At 43.0% G+C, this 25,541-nt stretch overlaps 1 protein-coding gene across 29 annotated transcripts in view; it reads left to right on the top strand.

The window, feature by feature from the left end:
* The window catches only part of Tenm4 (teneurin transmembrane protein 4), a 2,854,999-nt gene that overhangs the window by 2,130,319 nt on the left and 699,139 nt on the right, over positions 1–25,541 (top strand). For 3 of the 29 annotated variants that reach the window (XM_087211395.1, XM_087211396.1, XM_087211376.1), the window contains exon 1: positions 6–20,148. The exons of the other annotated variants lie outside the window; for them this stretch is intronic. The gene's annotated coding sequence lies outside the window, so the exon portion shown is untranslated. Of the gene's footprint in view, positions 1–5; positions 20,149–25,541 lie in introns of those variants that run through there. 29 annotated transcript variants of the gene reach the window in all.

Below are 25,541 nucleotides of genomic sequence, written 5' to 3'. Positions count from 1 at the left end.
TAAGTACATTGCGCTTCTACTTCAGAGTGGAGAGCTGGGGACATCTAATACCCGGCGCCCACTTATTGCTGTGATGGGCGTTGGGGGCTGATGCTCAGGCCCCCAAAGAAGCGGTTTCTGAGGCTGGGACTGAATGGCTGGGGATCCAGGACTGATCTGAGAGGAGGAGCAGTGAGAACTTAGGTTTCCTTCAGTCCTCAGAGCCCCCATCTCCTCCCCTCAGAAGTGGTGGAAGGCCTTCCAGGGAACAGCGTTTTAGGAAAACGACTGTGTTCTGGGGAGCCCCAAAGATTCTCTCCTTGGCTTTGGGCTCCCTTCCCCCTCTTTCACACGCTGCGCCCTTCACGTGTTTAGAGACCTGCCCGCGATGTCAGGTCCCTCTTGGAGATGCCCAGGCGTCCCAGCCATCCAGGCCCGGTTTAGCCAGGGGTAGGGGTGAGTAGAGCGCTGGCCTCTACTGGGGACGGCCACCATGATGCACCTTTTCCTGGTTTCCTGGGCTGGCCCGGCTCTCTTGGGTATAGAATGGAGCTGGGTGCTGGTATGGCTTCCACCCACCCCCTGGCTTTCCCCTCCGCGGAGAGCAGTTTGCTTCTATTGCGTTTATTTTCCCCATCTCTCTTCCCCTTTTTTCGCAGCCTCAGCCTGTAGCACGTTGATGGGCTTTGATAGAGAAACCACGGTAGTAGTGTGTTAAAATCTTGTTTTTTGCCTTTGGAACTGTAAGCCACCCAGCCCCGATCTCTGCGGAACGCTAGAGTCTGGGGTTCAGTGGCCCTGAACTACCTACCCCGCGAAGTCAGTAGATGACGTGTTTGGGTGGGGAGTGTTTTGTTTTTGCCACATTCCAGAGTCCTGAAACACCACATCCCCTCCCCCCTGAAATCCAGGGTCTGAGTGTGTTTGGCGCTGTAAAATAAATCCTCCCTCGCGCAGACCGGTGGGGCCGTTCGGATTTCCTGCCTCTGCCATGATCCTTAACAATGCGATTGCAGAGCCAATGCTTGACTGGGAAAATTCCCCAGGTGCCGGCCGGCCGCGCCTTGACCTTGCTGAAGGCGCCTTTATCCAGTCTGCCCGAGGGGCCCTGGTTGGGACCCGGGGGTCCAACGAGCAGGGCTCCCGCAGGCAGCTGGGTTCGCACCCGGGCAGGGCGGGAATCGGGTCGCGGTAGGGCGGCGAGAGGGAGGAGATGGACTCGGCAGCAACCTGTTTCCCAGCGCGCTGGGCTTGCACATCCCGGCTCCCCAGCCCTGGCGATGGCCCCACGTGGCCCTCCTCCCCGCCAGCCACTTGCAGTCTCCCGGGGGCCAGGATCGCGTTCTCCGCCAGTGTGGGATGGTCGTCGGGGTCCTTGGGCTCCTCGGTGGCCAGAGCCGTTGTCCGAACCTGGGGGGCTGCCTAGTGGGCGGGGCCTGGGCTGAAAACCCGAGCTGAGACGACCATGTTCCAGCCCCGAGAGACGCAGGTCTGGGGTCCCCACCGCACGTTTTACTCAAAGCTACCCGACCCCTTTCTTCGAGAACCCTGGCGCGCTCTGGGCGTCCTGCCGCTTGTCTTTACCCCAGAGCTCTCTCTGCCAAAGTTAGGAGGGGTGTTTTCACAGGTGGTGGCAGTAGGAGCAAGTTTTCTGCGCACGCGCGTTGGAGAGGAGAGGGGAGGTTTGTGAGAGGTTAGACAGAACGCAAAAACGGGATTCCCTATTTCTAGGTGTTAGAGGGAAGATGAGAAAGAATTGTTTTCTCTGGTGAGGGCAATGATGGGAAGCCCGTCTAACTAGTAGGATTAGACCAGTCGCAGCCTCACGACTGCTCTCGGTGCCCTGCCTGCAGTAGGTCCTTGTGAATGGTGGAATTGAACATCCCCACGTCTTTCTGGCAGGACTTGGGACTTAGATGTTCCTGTAGTTTTAGGGGGCGGGTTTAGGAATGCTTCTGTTTCCACCCTGCATATTTAAGTGAGTTGGGGTAGGATGCTCGTGAAATCACCATCTTCTGGGGCTGGGGAAGGTATCAAGGGTGAGAGGTTCTGTTTTCTAGAGAATTTTCTCAGATCCTTTGCCTGCCAATATCTTATTCTTATCAAGGCTTCTCTTTGTGGGTGAAGATAGAATGAGGGCAGTAAGCAGATAACCCACCTAATGGGCTGGGGGTGGAGGGATCAGCCCTTGCCCTGGGATCAGAACCAGTGGGAAGCCTAAAGAGGAACTAGGGGAGCTGTACAGTGAGTGGAAAGATCCCCACCTTGTAGATGTTCCAGCAGAAGGATGGGCATTATGGCAGTGGGAAATTTTTATTTTCAAGGACTCTCCTCCAGTAGTCTGATTCTATTTGGTATGATCTCTTCGATCTTTTGTTGTTCTGGGGGTTATAAATTGGTAGGAAGTGACTAAAGCCCCTTAACTTACTGAGTTAGGCCTTAGGCAAGTTACTTTGGGCACCTCAGTCCTCTCCCCTGTAAAATGGAACAATATCACCTAGTTTACAACACTGCAGGGATTAATATCCACACAGCTTTGGGTACCTCACAGATGATCATTCCCTTCCACTTCTTTCATTCCTGTGCAACATTGCAGGTTAGTTTGGTGAGGTTGGGCAGGGAAACCAACAGCCCTCAAAGAACCAGCAACATTGCATCCAAAGTCTATTTAAAATGAGCTTCGAATTCTTGAAACAAAAATATCATCTCTTTTCTTAGAAAAGTCATTTCTAGTTTTGTTAGAATTTGTGCTTCGTAGGGTCCCTTTTTCTGACAGAATTACAGTCTTGTGCAGATTGGCATGTTACATAACCCAATATTTCCAGATCAAAAGTTACAACTATGGGAAGGAAGGTGATTAGGAATTAAAGATAAAGATGATTGGTCCACAAGAGCAAGACATTCAATTTAAGATGCCAGTTCTCACTCTTGAACTGTGATAAGAGGCTGAAGGAAAATGTGATTCTGTAAAAACACAGTTGTGCTTGTCCTCACCAGAGTGCTCAGAGGCCTGTCCTATTCTAACAGACAGCTTCTCTGCTCACCTCAAGCCTAGGGTTGTTCCAGTTCCAGTACTTTCTCCCACATCCATTAATCTTAAAAGTGAAACAAAAGAACAATGGGATTTAAATCACCTCCTTGCAGATTTGATTTCAAGGGCCTAGCAGGGTAAATCAACATCAATTTTAGATCTAAGGGGCCAATTTTTACCTGCCTTCTTACATGGTCTATCAGTCTGGCTTATTGTAGCTGAAAGCTGAATCACTCCATCTTTGCTTTGTACTGGCAGACAGCTGTGGGAGCTACTTTGAAAGAAACATGCCCCAGATCCCAGGGAGCAAAGAAAACCTGGGTGCCTGAACTTACAATCCTCCATAAGGAAAATATCAAGTGAAACAATCTATTGCTCTTTATTCTAATTACCCAAGCAGTACATGGTCACTGTAGTAACTCAGACAATAGAGAGTAAAAAGCAAAAGAAAAATAAGTTTTGCAACATTTTGGATTGTATCATGACTTTTCTTTATGAATGTAGAAAAATGAGATCGTATCTTTGTTGAATATAGACTCATGGATTGTTATTAAAATGGGATTTAGCTTACCTAGTTTTGTACAGCACTTATCACATTTATATATATGTAATTGTTTGGGTATAATTATATATGTTCTTCAAACAAGACCATAAATTCCTTAAGGACATGGGAAAAAAGAAAAATAAGATCATAGTATTTTGAATGCTTCTTTTTTATTTAATTGATAAAGCATGCAAATTTCTATATACATTATAAATTTCTCCCCAATGGCAACATTTTTAATGACTAGCTAGAACCTCAATGTTTTAATATGGCATACTTTTTAACCCATACCATTTTTTGACTTACAGTAATCACCCTTGTACATTCTATAAAAAGTTACTATTTCCTTGAGAAAAATTCCTGGAAAGTTTGATTGCAGAGTCAAAGGCATGTACTTTACCAGGCTTCTGTCATACATGAAAAGCAGTATGGTAAACTGTGTTGTCTACATGTTTTTAACCAGAATCAGAATCCGGCTGTTAACTTTGCAGTCCCTTACAGCCTTAGGAACTGAGGTGGAGGAAGAAGGTAGGATGAAAAACAAACCTCAAGCAGGGATTTGCATAACTCTGAGTTGTTCTGCTGAACTGATAGGCCTATCTTTTTCCAAGAACATTTTTCTTCCCTGGATGTCTTGAAATCATCACTTTCTGTAGTGCTCTAGCCAGCAATAGAGTTGAAATATGTAAATATGTTCCTCAGCCTTGTAGGTGGGGCTGGCTCCATGATAAAAGACCAACAGTTCCTCTGAGAAATGTGTGTGTCTCCCAGCATTTGCTGAGGGGGTGGGTTCCCCTTCCCCATCCTTTTCTCCCTTTCCTTTGGTTCAGAGCCTTAGGGTGGCCTAAGAGATCTTACAGAGGGAGGGCCCAGACTCTGCCCCTCAGGAAGCTTAACCCAGCCTGCTCCACTGCATTTCACTGGAAAATCAACCCAACTGAGTTTCTTCATGGTCCCAGAGCACAGTAAATAAATCAGCCAGTGTGTCTACCTGCTGTTGAACCACTTGAAAGCAAAAGTGGTTGGGAATCTCCTCTTCTCCTTGCAGGACCCACTTCCAACAAAGGGTGCATTTGTCAGTCTTGTCCCTTTACTTGTTGGATTTCTGTGACCCAGATAAGATTTGTTCCTGGGGATTAGACTCATCATATTACAAAGAATTCTATGGAGCTGGTGGGGGAGCTCTGGTCCTCCCATTTCCAAGGTGTTCCCATGCTCAACAGGAAACATCAGGAGTTCCTTTAGATCAGGTAAAAAGGTCACCTCAGGGTTGTTGGATATGTGTCACCATAGGGGGAGCTGCCCTGCTGGTCTCCAACTCTGACTTCAGAGGAGGTTTAGATGCTGTCTTTGATACTTGCACCATTCCACTTTCACTATGGAAGGCAAGAGAATATTTCTGCTGTCCTTTGTCATCTTCAGAATATCAAATCAGGGCTTTTCATTTGGAAAACAGGTGAAAACAGACCATTAAGCAAGGCAGGATCTTCAGAGCAGTGGCCCTTTCCCTTGTGTGTGCCCCTGCATTGGCTTTGTGGGATGACAGTTATATGGTCACAAGGCAAAAGCTATCAGATGCAGTTAATTAATTGTTAACATCCTCAAAAAAATTAGGATTTTGAAAAAAAAATTCTTTTTTTTTTTTTTTTTTTTGCTGTGGAGTCACTGTTGATTTCTAAAAGTTTGGTCTTGAACTCTCTGGAAGTCAAGCAAAAGGGCTGCAGGTAGTAGTTTTATGCTTTGAGTAAACCCTGCCCGTTCATAGTTTCAATTTCCTTCTCTTAAAAGTAGGTTGGAGGGCTGGAGATTTAGCTCAGTGGTTCTGCCGCCTGCCTTGCAAGCGAAAGGTCCCAAGTTCAATCCCCAGTAAACACACACACACACACACACACACACACACAAAGTAGGTTGGAGAATAGATTCCATGTTTTGTAAATTAGCATTTCTTACATTTCAATGTGTGCACACCTTGGTGGAGAATGTTGCTAAGAGGCAGGTTCCCATTCAGTAAGTCTGGGAGCCCAAAAATACACATCTCAAGCCAGCTCCAGGTGACACCAAGCTGCCTGACAGTTGTCCACACTTGGAATAACAAAGTTTCTGCTCTGACATTATTTCAGAAAATAACAGTAATGTCCCCTGGATAGCAAGAGGATTTTAGATTTGTAGAATTTTACTATAAAATTATGAGTCCATTCTTTCCTTTTGGATTTTGGGAATTGGCGTCTTCACTTCCACAGACAGAGCTGGAGAATATAATCAGTGCTCTTGTCCTGTAGTTGTGGAGGAGGTGGAAGAGTAGAACGAGTGCAAAACACTGAATGCCTCCTGAGTGTCCCAGGTTCTAGATGAAGAAAACTCAGTAAGACAACTATTTGCCCAAGGTCACATTCCTAGACTACAATTCAATCATAATACTCTTTGACTCCCAAATCTTTATTTTTCCTAGAATGACAACTTTGTAACTTTCTCGAATGTGGTTTAATTAAAACTAAGTGCTTAGCAAGGTGTTTGTCTTTAGAAAAAAAGTGTTTTTCCTTTTTTATTTTTTTCTGGGCCTACTTTGGGAGTAGATCAAGACATTTAAAAATTTGCATCATTATCATGCAAGCAATTAAAGTACTTAAGAGCTTAAAAGCAATTTGTTCAAGTTGGTTAAATATCCACCCTCCCCAATCTTGTTTGTATTATTAATTTACTCATCAAACTGTGACATTAAAACCATCCTGAAGGTAAATTTCAGTATTTTTTGATTGATAGAGCCTTTCAAATACAAGGAGTTTGTTTTGATGAGGTCCACTTTGAAAGGATCCAATTCTGGGTGAGCCAGAGAAACTAACATTTTAGTAAATAAACCCAGGCCTTCTTTGGCCTCTGAATGAGAACTGGTTGTTTAAATGTTTTATTAAAGTGCAATTATTCTGAGAACCAGTAATGCAGCTCTTTGCAAACATTAATTAGCTGATCCTCATACCACCCCACATGACTGATTAATATTATTAACCCTCCATTTGAAAGAACAAATGGCCACACAGAGACAAGGCATGACTTGCCTTGATGACAGTGTGGTAGAGTCAGGTGGGATTAGCAGACTACAAGATTTCTTCATTTATCAAATATTTATTTTTATGCCCTGAATAGTATGGAGCTATGCTGTGCAATATAGTAGCCATTAATCACAATTTAAATTAAATTTAATTAAAATTAAATACAGTTAGCAATTCATTTCTTCAGTTGCACTAGTCAGTTCAAGTGCTTAGGAGCCCATGTGGATAGTGGCTACTATATTGAACATTGCAATTATAGAACATTTCCATCATTGTAGAAAGTTTGCAGGGACAACATTTGACTAGAAGGTTAGGATAATCAAAGAATAATACAAAGAACCTTACCCTTGTAGATCTCTAATATAAACATTCCCAAAACAATAGCTGCCTTGTGGGACCAGTAGGAAACACATGCTGTGACAATGTGTTTTGGATTAGTGGCTAGGGACCCAGCTCCCAAAGCCCTATGACTTGAACTCAAATTCTAGGTATGCCACCTACACAGTGTATGTGCAGAGGTGGATTATTTAAGCACTCTGTGCCCCTTGGCAGATTTATGGTATTATTTGTCACTTCCCTCATTGGCCAAGATTATTTTTAAGACAATGTGGATCCTGAAGAGGGGGCCTGGGAAATAAAGACTCTCTTTTGCTATTGGTGGAAGTACAAATTAATATAACCTTTTAGGAAAACAATTTGGCAGCAACTGTCAGTCGTCTTAGAAACACTTATTCCCTTTAGTACAGAATTCCAATTCTAGGAATCTAGCTGAAGAAAATAATCAGGGATGGGCAGAGAAGATTTAAGAATAAAAGTGTTCATTGCAGTGTTATTTATTAGTGAAAAAGAAAGGTAAGCAATGGCATCACATAGTAAAGTATGTCAGACAGTGGAATATTATACAAAGATTAAATGTTGCTTTTGAAAGCATGATTTGTGACATGGAAAAATGTGTAAGTATCATCTGATTAAATCCCAAATATCTTCTTCTTTCTCCTTCTCCCCCCACCTTTTCTTTGCAGTACTAGGGATTGAACCCAGAGCTGCATGCATGCTTGGCATGTGCTCCTCCCCTGAGCTATATTCCCAGCCTAAATATATTTTCTAAAATAGATATTTGCTGAAGCAGGACTCAAAAGAAATAGATAAGTATTAAAAATGGTAACCTATAAATAATAGGAGTTTTGATGGTTTTGGAAGGATTGTTTCGACTTTATCCTTAAAGTTTGTGGGTTTTTGCTTTAGTTTTTTGAGGGTTTTTTTAATGAATTAATAAAAATATTGGGAAGTGCATGGTCCACTGAAGCCCTGTGCTCCTTCTGCTGCAGGGCGTAGTCAGACTCCAAACCACTGTTAATTTGTTTTTTCTAGCAGGTTTAGAATGTTGGGCTTATCCATTCTAGTGTTTGCCTTCAAGGCCATGATGTTCTTCCTAATGTTGAATCTTAATTCCTCCGTATGGCCATTTAAGTCTGTTTTCTGTAAATAGTTTGAGATGATTCTGATCAAACAGCATAGGGAGCTAGGAAGAAAGAACATCAGCTTTGTAGCCTGGGTTCAGAGAAAGACCTTGTTTCAGACCCTGAGCCATCACCTCCTTACTGTGGGACCTTGGACCACCCTTCTGTGCCTCAGTGTCCTCACCTATAAAATGGGAAAAGCATTAGAATCTACCTGATATGGCCTGATGATAAGGATTTAGTGTTCACTTCAGTAGAACATCTGGCTCATACAGGTAAATAAAGATGCAAATGACTTCAGGGACTGGCATGCAGCACCATCTAGAACGTGCATTCATTTAGTACCTGTGACACTCTCTGGAGATCAGGGGGATACTCACTTTCCAGAGGAAGGCATAGAGGCGTCCTGTAATTCTGCAGTGTGACCTCTGCCACAGGGGCTTGTGAATGGCAGAGTTGGGACTGGGACAATGTCTGCTGACTGATTGTGTGCAGCTCTGGTACATATTGGAAGCTCTTTACTACCTGGGTTGTTTTTTTTTTTTTTTAATTGGTATCCCTGGAAAGCACTTCATTGTAATGCTTTGTAACCCCTCAACATCTTCCAGCTTATAGCCTCTCCCTCTAGAGGAATAAATAAAGCAGGCATGCCTTATTTGCATGTTGAATGATTAAAACAAAAAATGGCCTAACTAAAAAGTAACCCTGAGCTGCTAAGTCACCATGGCCATGAGGCTCACCCTGGAACCAAGTTCCAGGAAAAATCTAGGCTGCCCTGGTCCAGTCACTTCTTGCCACCTTGAAAGATTTTCCCCTTCGCAGCTTAAAGAGGCACTGAAGGTGGTGGTATCCACAACTACCAGTTATAACATTCAGTCTGTGGGTTCTTGAGTAAGTTAATTTAGCACAGGATTTCTTTGCTTTAGTTTCTTTATCCATAAAATGAAGATAGTAATGAGAACGTGGCAGGTTTTTTGGTAGGATTATCATGAAAAAATGTTTGTGACACTTTTTTGAGTTCTTGGTATTGCTGAGTCAACATCATTATTTTCAAAACCTTAAAAATAATGTATTGGATAGGGAAGGGTGAAGGGGTGGAAGGGCGAGAAGGGGAATGGGAAAAAAAGAACTAAGATATATTATTTACAGGTACAAATTCCCAATGTTGAGTGTGGTCATAATGTATACCTAAATGTACCAATAAAGTTATTTAGAAAATAATGTATTGGCTGGGATGTAGCTCTATAGTAGAGCACTTGCTTGGCATTTAAAAAAACGTGGGTTTGATCCCCACCACCAAAATAATGAAACTAAAATTTAAGGTACTTTATTGGGGTGCAACTAAGTCTTCGACTGCTTTCTCTGTAACTGCTGTTGATTCTCACATGTGTTTTCTGGGGCCAGGTAAGACAATGGGAAAATGCCAACATATTTAAGGTTGAATTCTGTGCTTTGTCACCCAGTGTATTCAAATGTATTTAAGCAAGTTACTTCTCAGAGATTCTGACATTTCTTTTAAATTAAATAGAAAACAGAATTACTGTATCAACCTGAAAGAGATTTGTGCAGTAACATGCTTGGGCCTAATGGTCAAGGTCCTTCGTGCAGTTGGTCACTCTTGACAGTGCCAGTTTCCTATGGCACCTTCCACCCCAGCTCCTGGTCCTCTAACTTGCTTCTAGAGGCTGTCAGTGCAGTTCAGTGCTGGATGTGAGGGGAGTGAAGAGCCTTTTCCAGGGTTTTACAGGTCTAACCGGTGAGGACCCTGGCATCCCTGCCTTCTGAAGAGGGAGGTAACTAAACTGATTATGGAGGCCAGCACATTTCAGTTCCAACACCTGCACAATCCCTGAACAGCATCCCAGCCCTGCTTGGGATTAGAATCACCTGGGCAGCTCTGACCAATGACCATCTCACCCGCTGTACAGTGCCTTGCCACTGCCCTGTGGGGAACTGGGGAAAGCTACCCACATGATTCTAAGGTACAGCCAGTGGTGAGAAATGATGCAGAGAGAAGAGCCTCATGAAGCATTAGTTCTTTCCCCTTTTCAGAGAAGCGTAGAGGGATCTCATATTGAGTAATTTATGTATGAGGTGAGTGACCTAGTTTACTGAAGCCTTGGGACTACGGATATGGTAATGGTAATCAAGGCTTCTTTCCCTTCCCCTGCTCCCCTTCTGGCAAACTGGGGCATCTCAGTTGTAAAGCAGCCTTCTCACTAAGCCTGTCTGCTCACTCCAGTGAGTGCAGCTGCATTCTGAGAGCTGGAAATGGCCTGGCCCTTGCCTGGAGCTGTGGGAATGAATAGTCCTCTGGCCTACTTTTGCTCCTTTTATGTTCTCTTCAGGCCTGTGGCCTGTTAACTATTAACGTACACCTTCCACCCAGCCCTAGAGGCCTCAGGATTCCCCAGATAGAAGATAGAGAATGCCTGATCTCTCAGCATCCATCAAATGCTTATCACATGGTTATAGCTTTCCAGGGTTGGTGGTAGGGACTTAACATTGCCCGGGGCCCAAAGCCTCTGCACATCTGGGTGGTTTAGGTGATTTTACATCTTTTAGATAACTAATATTTGGTTGAGAAACCCTTCTATTCAGTTGGATCTTTTTTACTTGAGATCACCTCAAATCAACCTCAAACTGGAAAACTGAGGTGTTTTATGGGGAAGGCTTTTAAAGCCAGGAGTGGTGGCACTTGCCTGAAGTCCCAGCTACTGGGGGGCATGAGGCAGGAGGATTACTTGAGCTCAAGAGTTCAAGGCAAGTTGGGGAACATAGGTAGACCACATCTCAACAAACAACCCCTCCGAAAAACCCCCGAAAAACATAAAACAAACAAAAAACACATTAGTGTACCTAGGCACCATCTGGGTACCTATTAAAATGCAAGTTCTCATTCTGTGAGTGGGAGGGTGGGCCTGAAATTTTGCATTTCTGACAAGCACCCAGGAAAAGCTAACATTGCTGTTCCAACATCCTCCTTAGCCTATCAGAACTCTAAGATCTTGACCTTCCTTCACACTTCTGCTTTCCTCTCCTCATCTCCCCAAGTCCAGGTGTACCAGATAGAGATTGTCATAGAGCAAATGGTGTCTGTCAGCTGTGTGCATCCAGCTGTCAGTACTGTTGTGGCCTTAGTTGTGGCAACTGTGCTATGACAGTAAGCGTAGTACATAGTAGCCATATTGTCATGTTGTGGAATGATTCCAGTTCCAGGTGTTGAATTTTGCTTTCCAGTCTTTTTTCATGTCCTTAAAGGTATTAAACCTCATGATGTGTTGTGGAATAGGTACCAATTTTCATTACTAAGGAAGTAGTACTTCAAAAATTTTATACTGTTTGTCATGTTTTTGTTTAATGTGGTTTTTTCTTTCCAATTGTAATAATAATGCACGTAAACAGTAGAAAATGTAGAAATCCTAAGGTAATCTAAGTGAAAACAACCCAGGTAGAGATAGTTCCTTTCAACATTTTGAGTTTCTTTCCAGTATTGTTTCTATATGTAATCCTGATACTCCTCTACTCCCACTCCTCTCCCCGACCATTTAAAGAAAATTGTAGACATTATTTTATGACTTTAACATATTATGATCATTTTCCTATGCCATTACATTTTCTCTCTGATATGACATTCAATAGCTATGTAGTATTCCATCATAAGGATATACCATTATTTACTTAACTAATTTCCTAATGTTGTTCCCAATTTTCTACTGCTATAAATAATGTTGAGATCCACATTTTCATGTGCTACTCTATTTGTTTCCTTCAGCCCAGTTTCTTGAAATTTCTAAGTCAAAGATTTTTTTGGAGCTTTTTAAAGCATTCGATATACGTTGCTCCATGGGCCTGCAGAAGGATGGACCCAATATTAAGTTCCCTCCAGTCTGGGAAGAGTTTGATCAGGGAAGTTATCATTTCCATTTTATGTGGGGGGATGTAGACATTGTCACTCACCAGGGGGCAAAGGACAAAGGTCAAAGGAAAAGCCAAGACCAGACAGCACCCCAGCACCCCAACTCCTGGTGGCATGTGTTGAACTACATCAATGGGGTGAAATGGCAAGTTGCTCATCAGAGTCTACCTAGACCAGTGATGATGAACCTTTTAGAGCTTTCAGTGATACAAACAGCCCACCACAGCACGTGTGCCATAGGTTCACCATCACTGACCTAGACCATATCTGCCTTCCTGGATCTCTGAAGGTAAACTTTCAAAAGAGAGAGGAAAAGGGAAAAGAAAGATACTAATACAGTGTCTCCCCTACTCCAGACTCACGTATCCAACTGCCTCCTTGATATTTCTGCTTGAGTAATCTCAAACTGAACATGTCCAACACTAAACATATAAAAAAGTCTTCTTCACCAAAAAACTGCTCCACCGGAAGTCTTCAGTGTGGCTCAACCAGAGGTAACTACATCCTTCTGGATCATAGGCCCCAAAGCTTGTGGTCATCTTTGATGCATGTTTTGGTTTCCATACTTCATAGCTGAGACATCAGGACCTCCTTGTGGGTCTGCCTTCAAAATATACCCAGACACTCACCTCTCCTTATCACCTCTACTGTGGCCATCCTGGTCTAAGCCTCTATCTTCTCTCCTCTGGAGGATGGCAGTTGCCTCTTACTGGACCCTATGTCCTTGTCCTCGCCTTCTTACTGTTGCTTGTCCATGAAGCAGCTAGTCATTTCTATTAAAACATAACTCTGATCAGACCACTTCTCTGGTCAGAATTCAGTGAAGGGCCAAAGACCTTATACAACCTACAAAGCCTTCTCTGTCATGATGTCTCCCTATGGCATCTCACATCTCATGCCCTGCCTGTCATCTCTTCCTTCTGGGTGTTAGGGACATGTCAGCCTCTCTCCTGCCTCTGGTCTGTTCTCTGTGCCTAGAAGACTCTTCCCTGGGACATCCACATCGGTAGCTGTCCACCTCATAGTATCTGCTTTAGTGTCACCTTATTGCATTCAGAACCCTTCTCTCTGCCACAATATTGAAACCTCCTTTACCCTACTATATATTTTCTTTTTTTCCACAGCGTTAAATACAATGTTTTATTATTTTTAACAAGACTACTCTGGCTGATGTGTTAAGAATAATCTGAAAAGAGGGGGGTAGGTCAAGGGCAAAACATGCCATGTAATTTACTTATTTATTATGTTTATTGACTGCAAAGAAATAAAGACTACCCAAATGAACACAAGCAGAGACTATTTATCCAGAGCTTGTTATAACAAGGGAGTCAGCCACCATTGCTTGCCTTTGTCAGACTGAAAGGCAGGGCAGGTAGTGAGCCAGCCTCATGATGAACTGAAGAAAGGCTTTGGGTTTGCTCTCATTATAGGTGGTTGCATGGGGAAGCAGGAGGTGGAACAACTAGAAGTGAACATCCTATGTGCCTGGCCTTGGCTTTCTCAAGTTGGAAGTGGGGCCAAAAACTTAGAAAAGTTGCCAGGTTATTGACTATATCCTGACTATTTTGGGCCTATTACTTCAGAAGTTATGGGTCAGAGATCTGCTTTCATATATTGTCTGTTGTTTGTATACTCACTCTGCTGTGACAATTATTAATTTCCAGCAGGATAGAGATCTTTGTCTTTTGTTCAGTGAGGAAACTCTAGTGCCTGAAACAGTGTGGCAGTAGGATGCTCTCTGTCAGTATTTGTTGAATCATACATGACATCTGGCCTACACTATCTCATTTAGTTCTCACAACAAGCCAAGTGAGGTCTCTTTATTCCTGTTTTCCAAAGGAGCACAGGGGGCTCAAAGAGGTCAGACATCTTGCCCACAGTTACCCCACCAATGAGTCAGGAAGTTGAATTCCCACACAAATCCACCCAAACCTAGAGCAGATGTTCCTCTCTGGATGTGTTTGTAGGTGATTTGTGGGAAGTGGAGGGGTTGGAGAATTGGGCCAGTCTACCTGGTAGCAGAAGCAAGATCCCCACCATCTTCAGATGTCACAGAATTTTCAGCCAAAAACTTTGAACAGAAGATGTCTAGCCTCTCCTGATACCTACCTGCATGGCTGAATGAAGCCTTGGACCAGAATTAATTTGAGTTCCCAGAAGGAAGCACTCTATTCATAACCTCTCCTTGAAGATGAAAAACAATGTGGGGAAATTCATTCTAGACCTGGGTGATGGTCTCACAGTATCAAAGTATGCTTTGAAGGCCCCCATAGTCATGTGTGTGTGTGTGTGTGTGTGCGCGCGTGCGCGCGTGTGCACATGTGTGTGCCTATAATTTACAGCACATTCTTAGAACTTTTTAAATTACAGCATTGCCATGGTAACTCTCCTGCTTATCATTTCTTGATCTGTTATTGTCATTCATCTTAGTTTCCCATTCCCTTAATAATCATGGAATTAAATCCCCTGGTTCAAAAGTGGACCCCAGGGGCATGCAAGTAGAGGAGCAGGCTGGGGAGAAGGCCACCAGGTGTCACAGAGCTCATGTCAGAGGGTGGGAGCCAGGTCCGAACAAGCAGACCCTGCCAAGGAAAGCTACGTGTGCCCTGTGTATGTGCTAACCCTATCACTGTGTGCTGAGCACAGCCACCCTGCCAGAAGGACTTATTATGCTCCATCACTGGCTGTATGAGTGATGGAGCCAGCAGCAGTCTGGCTCCAAGCCTGTGCTCTTCTGCTTTACCATTCCAGGGCTCAGGAGAATATGGCCAGGGCATTAGTGCTGATCTATTAGGAGCTTACTGGGATTTGTTCCCCCAGGGATCAGAGGCTGAGGTGGGCCCAGGCTGGGTGAGAGCTGGTTTCAGTCCAGCATCCAAGAGAATGTTCCACTAAAGTGTGGACTGCTTGTGGAGGAAGTGAGCCCCCCATCACTGGAGGAGGCCAAGCAGGCTGTCTAGGATATTGACGAGAGGCTTCTGCAGGAGCTAGGAAATTAGACTCAATGTCCTCTTCAAGATTCAGTGACTGAATGGTCAGCTCCCTTTGGAGGGGGTCTAATCAGGATCCTCAGCACCATTATTAACAATACTGATTAATCACTGAGTGAGCTAAGCCTTGAACTAGATGTGATTTAAGATAGAAGACCAGGAAAGTCTGCTCAGACCTCACAGTAGTTAGCATATAGGGAACAGAATTTCAGGATGTTATATGTTTAAGAGTCAGACTAACCTCAGTTTAAGTCCTAGCTGACCTCCCTCTGGCCCAGGCCTTTTCAACTTTGGCACCATTAAATAGGTCATTCTTGGTTGCAGAGGGCTGTCTTATGCTTTGTGGGATATTTAGCAGCCTCACTTGACCACTAGATTTCGGTGCCTCCTCAGTCAGTTGTGATAACCAACAATATTTTCCAGACATTGGTTCCCTGGGAGAGGAGTACAAAATTGTCACAGGGGTTGAGAACCACAGGGCTGGCTTGCAGGATCTTTAGCACATTAAGCTCTCAGATATAGTCCCGTCCTCTTTACCATGAGGTGACAATAGCTACTTTATGGATGAAATAAGATGGTGCTAGTTGGGCTTCTATTCTAGCACAGGGCCTGGTGCAAAGAACAAGCTCACCCCTCTGGCCACTGGCAGAGGCAGAAGCTTCAGAAAGAAAGAGGTGCCTGTCGTCAGACTGGAAGAATGATAGCATGTTTCCCATAAGCATGAGAAATGCTGTGGTCACGATTGTTCCTCCTCCTTCCTCTACCCTCACAAGCTTTGTCTTTCCTGCGGATCACTTCCTCGTTTCTCCTATGAAATAGCTCTTCTGAGCTCTCCAGCTCCTGGAAGTGGTAGGTTTGGCTCTGGCTTTACCTCTAACCCTCCCTGTGCTTTCTGCTCTGTGTGTGTGTGTGGACTTGCCCTCTTGTCCTGGAGCAGGCCAAGAGCAGGCCTTCTTCCCCATCTTGTTAAGTATGAATTGGAAATTTGTTTGATTCAGCTCCCTTGCAAGAAAAATGCCCTGAGTAAGCTTTCAGATCTGGCTTGGATGAGATAGGAGTTACAAATGCAGTTGAATATTTCATGAAAACCCTTTCAAGCCACATGCTCTGCTCTTGTGGATGCTGTGGGGGGAGAGAACATAGGTCAGACCATCTTAGCTGGAGCCTTTACTCTTGGTGGGTCTTTGGGGGTATCTCTTCACGTCCCTGAGCCTCAGTTTTCTCATGTGTAAAATTTCAGAGCTTGCTCCTAACTTGGGGTTGGCTGTGATGGTTATAGGAGGTATTATTAAGTAAAGGGCCTGGCAGGGTATCTGGTACCAAGAAGTCACTTAGTAAATAGCTCTGTAGTTGAAATCTTCCTATTTTCTTCCCAGAATTTGTGCTTTTAGGAACAACAGTTTCCTAGGTGACAGAGGCCAGTGTCATTAGACTCCTTGGGGGATTGGATTTAGGGTTGCTGAAGTCTTTTCCTTTGAGCTCACACTTCGGGATTGGGGCCAGGATCCTTGGAGGGCTCACCAGTTGGTCCCTTCAGGAGGCAGAATGTAGAGAATTCCCTCTGCTTCAAATGGCTCAGCTGAGCATACTTTCAATTTAAAAATAAGCCAGCCTACCACAAGGCTGTTTTAAAATACATAGGTGACAAATAAATGCCTGCCTTGTTTTTGCTAGTAGATAAGTAATTAGAAGAGCCAAAAAAGGAGTGTGGTGAGGATCCCCAACCCCTGTCACAGGCCCAGGCCCAGCCTTCCCTCAAGCCAGGCCCTAGCTCCTCCTGTTCCTACCAGGAAGTTAAGGCTTCTGTAATGAAAACAAGGAGAGTGTGGTGTTGTGTAACTATTTTTATACCTACATCAGACTTGATGTTAGTGCTTCTGAATTATTTAACATTTTTCTTTCTCAGCTGGCCTCTCCAGCGAGTTTCTCTCCTGGGGCGGAGGGAGTTGTTTTATAGGAAACCATGGAGGCAGACAAACATTAGCTGCAGGCCTTCTGCTCTTCTACTGGGGGAATGACATTAGTAGGCATCCTGCTACAAACTAGGGGGCTCTTATTAAACAGGGGTGGCAGGTGTCTCTTCTCCATTTTGCAGACAGAGGGATTTCGTGACTTGCCTAAGCCCACCCAGCAGCAAGGGAGGGAGTCAGGATTCATGTGGGTCTTTCTGAGTCTAGAGCTAATGCTGCTTTCTTTGAGATGGGCTGACACCATGCTGTCCCTTACTGTGCCTCTGGAAGTGTGTGGGGGGGGGCTCCCACTCCCATTGCCTGTTAGCTTAGCAGGTGCCAGATCACATCACCCCAAACAGTGCAAAGGTGAGTGGAGGTGAGAAGGCCGAGGAATGGGATGCAGGGATGAGGGGTCTCTTGTTTATTACAATACCGTGTGTAGGCGGCGCAGGAAACTGATGGCTTTAGCAGAGGTCTATCTAGTGCACTGTGTGGCTCCCCAGGGCATTTTAGCGTAGAGTCTGTCAGGAACACGTTTGCAAAGCCAGGTGGTGCCCCACCCTCTACAAAGTGGTGTCTGCACCTTGGGGCTCTTTGAAGGGGGTGATGATTGGCAGCTTCAAACCACCCTCACAAAGGGAGGCAATGAACTGGACTCTTATCTTCTGCCTCTCATAATTAAAGTCCATCATAGACTTTTAATAGGCATGTTGAAATAGACATCCAGGCTTGAAAGGGATCCTGCTGTAGATTGAGATGGTCTCCCCACTGCTGTCTCACTGATATCTGTTTGTATTGCAGAGCTGGAGAAGATTACACATTTTCCTTATTCTGTTTCTTTAACTCCTGTTTAATTATCGGCAACCCTGAGATGACTCTCTTTCAGGCATTTTAAACTCCTCATTCTACTGTAGGCAGAACCCCCTTAGAATTATTATATAAATTATTACAGGAACTCTGTTGGAGATGGGCATCTGAGAATTAACCAGGGACACTTATTCAAAAGTGCCTGTCGTTGAGGTTTCAATAAAATTCTCTGGAATGAAGCAGTCATTAGTAATGTTAATAACAGCTGTATTTTTATAGGAATGCACTTGATGACTATATCAAGTGATATCACATTTTGTTAAATAAAGTGATATTTGACATAGACACATTCCTTCATATTAAATTTTAGATAGCTATATTACTAGGTTCTCCTTCATGTGCACATGTGCAAACACACACACGCCACATACACACACATATACACTTCCATATATCAGCCTTGGTTTTTTTCGGATGACTTTATTAAAATGTGTAGGCTAGGTAATGTATGATTTCTTAAGTGAAATAGTCCAATATTGTTTCTTATGTGCAATAGTTTGACTGAAAGTTTTATGAGCATTTAAAAAAATTGACCAGTGTTCTCTCAAAAAATCACTTACAATTCTGCAAGAGGGGAAGAGAGGGAGAGTCACATTTTAAAAATACGTTCCATGTGCCAGGTGCGTTTTTGTGCATGACTTGGCTCTTCTAACACACACAGAAGTAACATAGAAGCCCAGTTTTGACTGAGAGCAAAGCTAAGATGCTGAAAGGTTAAGTAACATCTCTAAGGCTACACTGTTGGTGGAATTAGTATTGAACTTGGATTTGACTGAAGTGCATGCTGTTACTTCCAACCCATTCTGGCTCAGGCACAGCTTCAAGCATGAATTTCCATTTTGTCTGTGTGAATCTGTGGGTGTATGGAAAGGGTAATTACCCCCATCCCCGGGGCGGGGAAGAGCCTCCTGAAAAACTCTTTGTGTCCAAGTAAGTTTGAGAAATGCCACATTAGGCAGGTTAAACATGTTCTTGTACTTCAGGAAGTCTCAGAGCCTTTTCTACGCTAATTGAATCTGTAATAGAGGTAAATAGCACATAAAAATTCCCAAACTCTAATGTGAGAATCAAACAAATTTAAATTACAGGAAATCTCATAAGAGTAGGAGTTCCTTCAAAAACTCTTTGGAAAATAACTTCCTGGATTCTTGAACGTACAGGGTTATAGTTATTGTTCAGATCTTAGTGATGTAAGTAAAGCAGGAGCTTGAGAGTCCTGCAGGCCCTTGCCTGCTGATCCTCTTGGGAAGCCACAAGCCTACCTCTTTCTGATATCTCAGTCTCTCAGATAAATGAAATCAGTTTTTGTTCTGACCCTTCCTAATCCATTTCATAGGAAACATCAAATAATTGAAATATAAGGAATAAAGATTTTTTTAAAATTTGCATGTTAAGTTATCAGTAGGGAGAAAACCTTTACCATGTATTGGGACAAAGTCACATTACTGAAAGACCTAAAAGACAAAGATAAGCCTTTAAAATATATATGGAACAAAGAGAACAAGTGGGTTAGGATCAAAATATTTAAATGTTTCTTATTCCAGTAAGGGAACTTTTTAAAAGTTTATCTCCCATTCTTATTTTTCGTTCTACATGCATGCACACAAAATATCACACAGGAAGTCTTATATTCAAAACTTCTCTATGTTGGACCTGGAGGGGATTGAGGAATAATTTGTCTTAACAAAGTAGCTGGGGAAACTGAGGTCCCAGAGAAGAGAAGGGCTTTGCTTTAACCCACAAAGCCAGTTCATGGGAAATTGGGTCAAGGGCTGACATCTAACATGCTCAAAATCCTAGTGTAGGGCAGATCCTAATTTCTTCACTTTCTCACCAACAACCCCAGGAGGTGTTATTTTCATTTATAGCTAAGGTAATGCAGGTGAAAAATATTAAGTGGTTTGACCCCATCTCTGGCAACTGGCCATGTAGTGGGATTTGAACCCACTACAAAGACCCTATCCCAGTATCAGGTCTGGAATGAGTGTCCTGACTGCTGATCTCATTTTTCAGCTCACCCACTGCCTACCTGTCCCTGACTCAGAGGAGAGAGCATGAAGTTGTCCCAGTTCCCCTGTAGGGGGCCAGGAGAAAACACAGCCACCCCTGTGCTGTAGCTGTTGTGGGTGCCAATCTGAGCATGCAGCGAGGTGCAGACCTCTTACCCTGTGGGTGTGAGCCTCTCTGTGCTTTGTTCCCAGCTTCTCAGGTGGTTTATAAGCAGTGGAGTGAGTCACAGAGCAGACAAAGGCCACTGACTCAGCAAGCAGAGGGAGGTGCCCTTGGTTCTTAATTCTACATTGCCATGGCTTTGCGGGAATGGTTTTGAATTCTTTCTTCTGTGTTTTTGAAAAGCCAGGTAAGTTTTTTGTTTTATCTCTTTGACGGATTTAGCTATGAGTTTGTCCTGGAGGCAAGGAAATGGCTCAGCTACTGTCATGGGCTTCATTCTATCCAGTGCTTCAAACATGTATGAGCTAAATCTATTAAATGTATGGCCTGGGATGTAAACAAACCAATGAGTTTGACTTCCTCCAGAGATGGTACCTGGAGAGGCCATACATTCATTGGAGTGTTGTTGCCATTGCTAAACACAGGGTTGAATTTCTCTTTGAGAATTTGGGACTTCAGTTATTCATTTCCACTAATATTTGTCAAGAGTGTCTGATTTTCCAGGAATTGTGGTAGGCAAAGACAGAGAAAAAGACAACTCTACCTTCAAGGAGATCACAGGCTGTGAATAGACACAGCCATATGAAGCAGTAAGCAGAGAAGGGTGTAGATTTACAGGAACAGGCAGTCAGGGATGGTCTCACAGAAAAGGTGAAGGTTAAATTGAATTGAAGGATAGTCAGAGTTGGCTAAGATGACAGGAGAGAACATTCCAGGTACAGAGCAAAGCATATTCTAATACTTGGGGAAATGGGAACTGAAGTTGTTTTAGATGGACTCAGGAAGGGGATGTTGTGTAGGGTGATGAATCTGTAGAAAAGAGAATGGATTGGAGGAGTTCTTAAGAGATAGAATTGGCCTTCAGAGCCTGCTTAGAAGCCATACAGTTAACAGGGACTCTGTAGAACTGACATTTTGTGACCAATAATATCAATATTTCCGATGTTGTCCATGTTCCAGAGTCTTATGCTTATTTAGGCACATCTTTTACATCACTTAAAAGCAAATTTACTGCCATTGGGAAGACTTTCCCAAAGAGATATTCTAGAACAATGCAGTGATGGACATGATCTATTAGTCTATTAGTGCCTATTAGTACTGTAGCTATTAGTCCTCTTAGAGGCTATTGTCCTCTATTGTGAAATGTGGCTAGAATAGAAATTTAAATTTATTTATATTTTAATGTACAGTGGTACCTCATTTGCAACCAGAATCATGGAATGAAATCTACTACCAGAATTGTGGAAAGAATTAAGTTCAAGATTCGAAGTACCACTGTTTTTGGTTTCTATTATTTTTCATTAATGCATTTATCATGCATATTTGCTGATCATATTTAATTTCTTGACTTGCTGTAGTGGGAGGAAACATACAAGCCCATGGCTGATCCATACGCTGTTTGACATACACAGTAGGAAGACAGTCTTTGTGGAAGGGGGCACCCCAGCTAGGGAGAGTGCAGTTAAGGGGTGAACAGATCTACCTGAGTCCAACAGGGAAGATTAGAGAGGACCCTTCCTTCAGAAACACCTGCTAGAGGCATCTCAGTGAGATCCCCTAGTAAGGCAGTGTGGAAGAACTCCCTGGGCAGAGGGCAGAGCATGAGAAAAGATGTGGCATCTCTAGGAAAACATTCTGTGGGGGAAGTGGGGCGAGATGAGGTGACCCCAGGAAGAAGTCCTACAGAGTCTTCCTCACCCCAGGGAAAAAAACTGAAGTCCAAAGAGCCTGGTGGGTTTAAAGCTGCTCAGGTTTCCCCTTGGACCACATAACCTTATTCTTGGTGCTCGAACTCAGACTCTGGGCTAACAAAAGCTCTAAACATGTGTCCAGTGCTTATGTGAGAGTCAAATGCTTAAAATACATGTGTCTTTAAAGAGCAAAAGATAAAGTTCTTTTAAGTGATTTCTGCAGCGAAGCATAAATGTGCTAAGCACTGGCTTCTTAACGCCAGCCTTTAGATTTGAGACTCTGCATTAACTGCTTTCCAGTTACCTGTTTTGTCTTTAATGTTATACAAAATTGATGTATTGATCTGGGCCACAGCCACAGTGTATCTTGGCTAAACTGTCCCGTGTTCCTTGCAAACAGGGAATGACGAGGTGAATGGCTAGGCAGTGTTGATATTACATTCATCAGCAGTCTTTTTCTGCATTGTCTGGTTCTACATGAATGTCCTCACTGTGCTTGAGAGTAGAAGACACAAGCTCTGTAGGGGCAGCCTTAGTAGCAGGCACTGCCTTCAGGGTTGAGAGCAGAGGCCAAGACAAGAAATCTAGGCCTGCCACTGTATAAGTGGAGCTACACTGCCTGACCTCACTGAATCTCAGTTTCCCATTCTGTAGACCTAGATGTTGATGCCATCCTCATTAGGTTGGTACGAGGGTGAAATGGCATGATGTATGGAAAATTCTTAACATTGGATCTGATACCTGCTAGGATACCAGTTTAATAAATGGTCACTAATAATGTTATTTTTATCAAATTTTCATGTTGTTGCTAAAGAGGTTTTTGTTTTAAATAAGCAACTGAAAAGATGGTCATCTTCATTAGTCATTAGGGAGAAAAATTAAAGCCATAATGAGATACTACTTCAAACCCACTCAAATATCTGAAATTATAAAGGCAAATTATACCGAGTATTGGTGAGGATGTGGAGCAACTTAAGTGCAAAATGATACTACTACTTTTGAGTATAGTTTTTGTAGCTTCTTAAAAACAGAAATATATACCTATCTTATGATCCAGTCATTCCACTCCTAGGTAATTACCAAAGAGAAATGTATTTACATACAAACACCTAGATAGGAATGTTCACAATAGCTTTATTTGAAATAGCTAAGAACTTTAAGTGATCCTAATGTCCATTAGCAGGTGAATGGGTAAAAACTGTGGTATATTTATACAATGGAATATTACTCAGCAATAAAAAGGATGAATTCTTGATAAACCCCAAAGCATGGATCAATTTCAAAATGAATAAAAAAGCCAGACAAAAAGAATAAATACTGTATAATTCCATTTATTTACAGTTTTATAAAATGCAGTCATCCTGTTATGATATCAGATCAATTAATGCCTGGAGACGTGGGAGGAGTTAGAGAGAAGGACAGGGAACTTTTTGGAGAGTGAGGGATATATGTTGACTCTTGATTGTAGTGATGCTTTCGCAGCTGTATACTGTGCAATTAAAAATTAATAGTTTATTGTGTATTGTGAATAGTTTAATGAAGTTATTTTTTATTTTTATTTATTTTATTATTATTATTATTTTTGGTACCGGGGATCAAACTCAGGACCTTGTGCTTGCGAAGCAGGCACTGGAACCACTGAGCTAAATCCCCAGCCCCAGTGAAGTTATTTTTTAAAAGTTGATGTTCACTATGAGGAAGGACAAGCAGAATGCTCACAAGCAGGATTTTATTTACAAATAGATGGATTCACTGCAGCTCCTACCACAATGAATGTTTTGACTACCAACTCTGCCACTTGCTGGCATGTTGGACAAGTTGCTTAAGCTCTCTGAGATGCAGTTTTTATATGTGAAAGTGAAGATGCTCTAGCTGCATCATCTCATTGTTGTGGTCTTTGAAAGAGTTAAGCTAATGCTCTTAGTGCAGAGTGCAGCAGAAATGGATGCCCCCAGTCGATGTCCGTAGTGATAGTATTATCTGTTACTCTGAGGTCTGTGAAGTACTTAGATACAGACCCCTTCAAACATGAAAATTTGTGTGAATCAACCTGAGTGCAAACTGCAATGCTCTGTACTTCCTTGGGGCATAAATATGAGGGCTTCCAAAGTGCTCTGAAGCTTTTTCTTCTCTTTAGTTTATGAAGCATGCTTTCATTTCACAGATACCAGTTCCATTCAGCAAACATTCTTTTCGAATTGGGAGGACTTCCCAAAGGAAGTGACTAACCACAAAATCTTAGAAATGGATGGGACCAGGGCAGCTCTAATCAAACATTGTCATTTTATAGAGATGAAAATTGAGACCATGGAAGGAAGGTTCATCGTCCAAGATGATACAATACTGGGAGCAGGAGTGAAGAAGGTCCCCTGGCCCCCCATTAGTGCCCTTGCCTAAGCCCCACCCTCTAAGCCAGACTGCTTCTCACAGATAGAACAGTGCCAAGGTCAGCTGAGACTGTATCAAATGATCAGAAATCATGGATTCTGAGTGAGTGACATTTTCTGCCCGTTTGAAGTTCAAGGAGTTCAGAGGGCATCCAGCCAAGGTTGTGGCATTCTCTGGCCTATGTTTCAGTTCCATTTATATATGATAGTTTTGGAAATCCATGTATAAAAAAAAGGAAAAGCAAGTTATGTTGTTATTGCTTTTGCCATACTTGTAGGGGTTATGTGATTATAGTAGCAAGCAGCTCCAAAGAGTAAATTCTGGGAAACCCAATCCCAGGAGATTGGCACAGAGGTTGTCATAGTCAGAGGGTGGATACCCTCCACTCATGTGAGCTGCAGCATTGCTTACATGCAAACATAGGCAGTCCTAAGGAATCTTCAGAAAGCACCTTTACAACCATTCTTTTTTTCTTGTCTTTGAATGAGACTTGTGGAATTGGAAGGCAGGATGATTATAGTCCTTGGTGACAGAAAAGTTAAGACTGGCATCTCAAAACCACCAGCTACAGGACTGCAGAGGTTGTACAAAGTGGTTGAGAGTTGAGTCAGCCCCGAGCTTCTGTCACCATTCCAGGGCAGCTATTCTGGGATTTCTCCTATGGCTTAGAGCTTGAAGAAGTGCTATCCTGTACATATGTGTACATATGTGTACATGTGTGTACTTGTGTGTACATATATCTCTGAGTGGAGGTACAGAGCAGTGCCAAGGGATTTTTTTCCCTTCAAGGGCAAAGTCAAGTTGAATTTTAAAATGTGGAGATAAATGTATCACATTTCAGTTCTCAGTACAGGGTACATGAATAAGCTCCATGTGAGGCAACTAAGAATTGAACTTTCTTTTTCTTAAAATATTTGCCATGTACACTTTCTCCAAGTATGCATATGTGCATGTTTACAAATATATTTTTCTCTAGATTTGCGGACACAATTCTTGTTTTTGTACAAAATTTAGCATATCTCTTCTAAAAGCAAAGTCATTCTTCTACATCACCACAATAAGATATTTATACCTAAAAAAGTAATAGTACTGTACAATCATCTAATTTTTGATCCATATTCAGATTGCCCTAATTGTCCAAAACTGTTTTCATGACTTTTTTTTCCTCTCATAACTAGGATCCAGACAGAATTTATGCATTGCTTTTGGTTGGTATGTTGAACCAACATTCCTAATAAGCAGTTTTCACGAGCTAGAATCATCTCCAAATTAGAGGGAAACAGCCCTCGCCAGCTGAAGCAGCTGTTAGGGGTTGGCTGAGAAGGTCTCATGGGAACATGTGTGCAGTCCCTGTGATGTCCAGTGACCAGTCAGCAGGAGGAGCTGGATGGCTGTGCCAGGGTGGAGAGTTGCAGCAATGTGGGGAAAGGCCGAGCCATCTAGCTCCTTGTGGAAAGGATATAGATCCTAAGGACCTGAAACCAGAGCCCCAGTACCCATG

The sequence above is a fragment of the Heterocephalus glaber genome, unplaced genomic scaffold (assembly GCF_053883595.1).
Source record: "Heterocephalus glaber isolate CG9 unplaced genomic scaffold, H.glaber_assembly_v1.0 deba00001428, whole genome shotgun sequence".
NCBI classification, from domain to species: Eukaryota; Metazoa; Chordata; class Mammalia; order Rodentia; family Bathyergidae; genus Heterocephalus; species Heterocephalus glaber.
The sequence above is the reverse complement of the archived record's forward strand: the minus strand, read 5'-3'. Positions and strand labels throughout refer to the sequence as shown.